Raw genomic sequence first — 6358 nt, forward strand, 5'->3', positions numbered from 1 at the left:
TGAGTACTTTAAATAAAGGCCTGTCGTTTGTACCAACGACACAGTGCCGTGACTTTGATACCATTGTTGATCTGCATAAATTCTTCCGAACTCTCAGACTAAAAGAATTGTTTAGTTCTAACGCCACCAATGTCTCTGGCTCTGATGTTGCAGTCGTACAAGACACTGGGATTCAGGATAGAGGCCTAGCGGAAACGGTGGATAACTCGAGAGCTGTGAAAACGGTGCGGACTTCTTTCAAAGGTAAAAGCACTTTTATTCCGCCCAGTAAAAGAAATGCGTCCTTGGACACTTATTGCAGACTGGTTGAGAGAGATGTATCACTCCTATTGAATAAAAAGAAGGAATATAAAGTGGCGAATAATCTAACTAAAGAACAAAGGTTGGAATCAGACTCGATTAAGAAAGACAAGACTTTGGTGGTTCAAAGTGCAGATAAAGGGGGAGCCATTGTCGTAATGGACCGTTCAGCGTACGACGGTGAAATTCAGAGGCAGCTGAGTAATACGACATTTTATAGAAAATTACAGCGTAACCCCACACAGGACTTTAAACAAAGGATAAAGAATAAATTAGATGGTTTCCTTGAGGCAGGGGAAATCTCAAAATCAGAACATGCCTTTATGACTAAAATTTCCAGTCACACCAGTCCTGTATATCTTACCTAAAATTCATAAGTACACAGACTTTCCTCCAGGCCAACCTATCGTTGCTGCCATAGGATCTTTGACAGAGAAAATCTCTGCCTTTGTGGACTACTTTTTACAGCCTCTAGTGATGTCCCTGCCTTCCTATGTTAAAGATTCAATGGACTTTCTGAAACTTCTAAAAACAATAGAACTAACTGATGAACCATGTTTTCTGGTCACCATGGACATCGAATCTCTATACACAAATGTACCCTTTGAGGGTGGTTTAAGAGCATCGGAATTCTTTCTCAATTCACGGACAGACTGCATTCCTAGTACTAAGTGCATTGTGGAGCTCCTTGAGATTGTGCTGACGTCTAATTTTTTCCTTTCTGGTTCTGACTATTATCTTCAGGTATCTGGCACAAGCATGGGTGCGAAAATGGCCCCCAGTTTCGCCTCACTATACTGTGGATTTTTTGAGCATCAAATCATCTTTAATGAACTACAAAACCCATTCTTCCATAACATCTCTCACTGGAAAAGGTACATAGACGATATCTTTTTTGTCTGGCATGGGTCTGAAGTTGAGTTAAACAAATTCCATCAGTTCATTAATTCCAATTCCCAACATCTCAGGTTCACTATGGAACATGACGCAGAACGTATGAACTTTCTGGATATTTTGATTTACAGAGATGATAATACACTGGGGTCTAGTCTATATAGAAAAAGCACTGACAGAAACTCAATCTTACATGGACAATCTTTCCACCCCACAGCTCTGAAGCAAGCCCTTCCCATATCCCAGTTTAGCCGCATACGGCGTATCTGCAGCAAGGACGAAGACTATCAAGTTCAAGCCAAAGACCTGGAGAAGCGCTTTGAACAGAGACAATATAAACCGGAACGGATCAAAAATGCACAGAGTCGTTATGAACATGTCTCTCAGACAGATTGCCTTCAACGGATCAGGACCCAGAAAAGGAACCCAACGTGAATTGCATTATCCAGTACTCACCCCTGGGAAGACCCATCCACTCAATCAACAGTCATTGGCACATAGTGGAGTCTGATCCAGGACTCAAGGTTTTCACTGCAGCCCCCCGGGTGGTTTTTAAGAGACCTCCCAACCTACGGAATTCATTGGTGAGAGCACACCTCCCACCTTTAACAACACCCAACTTCCTACAGGCGGCACCCCCTGGGAATTACAGGTGCGGGCGGTGTACCCAATGTAACTTCACACAGAAGACGAGCACTTTCAGCCACCCGCGCACAGGGAAGTCCTTTAACATCAAAGGTATTATTACCTGTAACACGTCAAATGTCATATACATGCTAAAATGCCCGTGCGGCTTGGCATATATCGGCAAAACCACACGGCCGTTAAAGACCAGAATATCCGAGCATCGTTCCAATATCAGAAACCATGACCCCAAAAGCCCGGTGGCTGTTCATTTTACTCAGTGCTCTCACAATCTGTCTTCACTGCGCTACTGTGGAATAGAAGTGGTCAAAACACCCACTAGGGGGGGTGATATTAACTCTTTCCTTCTAAAAAAAGAAGCGTTTTGGATTTACACACTGGACACTCTAGCCCCTAGAGGAATGAATGAAGAGTTTGACTTGCGTCCCTTTCTATGAACTGACCTTGGCCTTTTTGGACTGTTGTGTTGATCTGTAGCATGGTGTAATATCTTTCTGATCCTGAATTCCAGTCTGTTAGCTTTGTCCTGATCGGTTCCTTCTTTGATGTTCATGTTGTGTATATATCGCACATATTGATGTGGCTGCCTGTAACATTTATGTAATTTTTGTATTATTCACTACTCCTCAATGTGATCTAGTGGTACTATCTGGTATATGAGTGCATTGAAATACTGTTGCGCTTTGTGTTATTTATTGCACGTTGGCACTTTATTGTATTGTATTGTACTTATTGCATTTTTGCACACTAGCACTTGAAGCACTTTGCACTCGGCACTTTAATCACTTGCATCATGTGATGTCAGGTGTTCAATTAGTATAAGTATGGGCTGCTAGGTACCTGTCTCATGTCTGAGGAAGGGCAGTGTGTATAAGTATGGGCTGCTAGGTACCTGTCTCATGTCTGAGGAAGGGCAGTGTGTATAAGTATGGGCTGCTAGGTACCTGTCTCATGTCTGAGGAAGGGCAGTGTGTCTGAGGAGGGGCAGTGTGTCCCGAAACGTCACATGTGGTGAATAAAAAGGAAAAACAATAATGGAGCTCTAGTGTGCGGACTTCTTTGTAATATTTATTGGCATCCTCCATGCCCACCTTCACCTGGTATGCAACCTGGAGCAGGTCAAGTGAAGGACGACGTCCACGCAGAAATTATAACGATAACGACATGTATGATACAGTTGGGGATCACTTTCAGAACGATTTTGAGAATGATAAAAAGCTGACAGCCAATCAGAATCCATCAAATTTTAGCCATCACCTTCATCAACAGGAGGAGAGACTTTCCTTTTCGTTCGTCAGTGTGGACGCTTTTATCATTAGGCCTATAGTTATCTTTAGTTATTGTTCCTGGTGTGAATGACCCTTAAGGTTATTAGGAAAGGGTTTGTAAATGTAAACTTAAATTAAATGAACACTGGTTATGACTTCACTTTGCCCCTGAGCAAGCTACTTGACCTCGATTTGGTTCAATGGACAGTCCCTGATTTGCTCTCTCTATAAGAGCGTCTAGTAAAATAAAAATGTTAAGGTAGGGCCAAATAGTATTTGTAAATGTTTTCTGATGCGCTTTGCACACCTGCTGGGTGAATCCTAGAGTTCTGTCGCTTCCATGCTTGGCTGTATCTGCACTGTACTGAGAGCCAAGGGGAAATACAGGACGGTTACAACAAAGGGATGCTTGTGCAGTGCACAGTATGAATTTCTCCAAGAACAGAAGGGATGACCCAAAAATCATGTGACTTATTTCATGTATAATCACTTTCTTCCTGGCCCAGCATGGGAGCAACGCTGTGTGAAGGACTATACAGAGTTTACAGGCAAAGCAGTGATTTTCAGGTAAGACAGTTTTTTTTTACTGATACTGTTGAAGTTAGAATTGTGTAACTTGTAAGTCTAAGTTGTCTTAGAGAATATTAGGCACTTAATCTACTCGAATTGAAAACCACCCGCTGTGACAGACAGATAAGCAAGTCTGACCGGTGTGGGGTGGGTTGTAGCAGCTCTCTAAGAAGTGTTACAAGCAAGCCAAGAAAAAGGTGAAAGTCAACGCCGGACATCAAACAAAAGACATCAGACAAAAAAGATATATTTATGGAATAATTTGGCTACTCAAAGCCAAAGGAGGTGTGTGCCAAATGTGCTAGCCTGCAGTCGATGGGCCCCCTGCGCCTGCCCTCCAGGGTTATCAACTTTCATTTGACATGCTTATGACTGTTTTGGAAGAGCAGAGCCAAGGGATGGTTGAAACAAAGAGATGGTTGTAATAGCCAATCTTGTGATACATTTGGCCATTAAACATTTAACATTTATATCTAAATGATATCAAAATGTTATATCTAAATCTAAATCTTAAATTTATATCTAAATGTTAAATCTAAATGTTATATCTAAATCTTAAATTTATATCTAAATGTTATAACTAAATCTAAATGTTAAATGTTGTGGCAGTGGCGTCAAACCACCCTGGGGGCGGGGTTACGTACTGTGTCACATGTCTCATGCGGGTTCTCGTTGGCGAGGGTCGGCGAGCACTATAGCGCACACAGGCCTCCGTGCGCGGAGCTAGCGAACCTACTGTAGGGCTTACATCTAACAAGTTATGTTTTTTTACATTAAGCTTTTTGATGGGAAAGTGGTGTTAAATTTTCGTAATGTTTCTTTAGTGAACGCATCAAACCGTTAACCTGACTTCTTTCCGTTGGAGAACTTTTGGGAAGGGGCGGAAATACTGGTTAGCTGATTGGATAAACCATCTGTCTATCACCACCTATCGACGGGCCAAATCAACCAATCAGATGAACGAAGTGTTCTTCTAATGCCTTCTTTTAACATACAATTAAGTTAGGTAACGTAACTAACGTTGACGTTTTTAAAGTTATCATTTGTATGTGACATAACTTGGTGGGGATTGATGAGGTTTTTCACGGTAGGCCCTACACTTCTGAAGAAAGTATAATCCTCCATTACGGACTGGAATCGGCCGTGGAGGATGTCTCTGTCGTTCATTCCTCCCAGCTGCATGGCTGAGACTCATAGCTTCACAGCTTCGCCACGAATACTTTCTAATTCGGATAAAATTTGCGTGATAGCTACGCTGATCTCATCTGTGGATGCTGTCATGATGTTCGTTGCGTCACAGCTAAACCCGCCTCAAAACCAACGCTGATTGGCCGTTCGTTTGGCGAACTGCTCCAAATTTTTCTCTTTTTCTCTATCAGAAAGATGCCAGACTAATCTGGAAGTGGAAAACTGAAGCTCGCAAGATCAGGATGGTCTCACAAGGATATAAAACCATCAGATTGTAAGCTAAATCAAGAATTACGATCTTTGAGTTTGTTTATCGTTACCTAGCAACCGAGGCTTTAAATATTAAAGGATAATTCCGGTGTGATATTGACCTAAAGTGTATTGAAACATGATACCGAGTGTGAACGTATGTCTCATAGCCCATCTCGACTTGTCCCCTGCACTCCAAAATCTGGCGCTAGTTAGCCGATGCTACCAACAACTTTTTCAGTAGTGGTGCTTCGGCATCGGGCTAGCCATGCAAATAAATCACTGTTTTACACCCATTTACGAGGCTCAATGTATCTCCACACTTCATTGGTAGACTTCCTAGGGCCCTGACATTTAAAACGAGACATTGAGAACTTTGAAAAAGCACTGGTAGTTTACTTACAAGACGATTTATACAGACAGTATCTTCACGAAGTTTAACGTTTGCAGCCATCTTGAATTTAGTCACGATAAGTCGAGCAACGAGTAAGAATGAACAGGTATGATAAGGGATCAGATTCCAAAAATAATTCAGTGGAAATGCATGGATTCCAGTTTCTTCCAGTAGCAGCAACTGGAATCCATGCATTTCCACTGAATTATTTTTGGAATCTGATCCCTTATCATAGCTGTTCATTCTTACTCGTTGCTCGACTTATCGTGACTAAATTCAAGATGGCTGCAAACGCTAAACTTCGTGAAGATACTGTCTGTATAAATCGTCTTGTAAGTAAACTACCAGTGCTTTTTCAAAGTTCTCAATGTCTCGTTTTAAATGTCAGGGCCCTCGGAAGTCTACCAATGAAGTGTGGAGATACATTGAGCCTCGTAAATGGGTGTAAAACAGTGATTTATTTGCATGGCTAGCCCGATGCCGAAGCACCACTATTGAAAAAGATGTTGGTAGCATCGGCTAACTAGCGCCAGATTTTGGAGTGCAGGGGACAAGCCGAGATGGGCTATGAGACATACGTTCACACTCGGTATCATGTTTCGATACACTTTAGGTCAATATCACACCGGAATTCTCCTTTAAAGATGATTGCAATTTCACTGTGTGCAGAAGGGCCGTAGCACAGTGGTTAGAGGAGCGAGAACGCCATATATGACAAAAATGACTCCAACCCAAGCCCCCCCCACTATGCATCCCGTCTCCCCTACACTTTTAGTGAATTCAACCAGGTATTGCACATTCAGTTTTTTCACTTGGCAGTTTTAATGTGATGTGAATACGTCTTGATCGC

The sequence above is a fragment of the Alosa sapidissima genome, chromosome 10, assembly GCF_018492685.1.
Source record: "Alosa sapidissima isolate fAloSap1 chromosome 10, fAloSap1.pri, whole genome shotgun sequence".
Lineage (NCBI taxonomy): Eukaryota > Metazoa > Chordata > Actinopteri > Clupeiformes > Clupeidae > Alosa > Alosa sapidissima.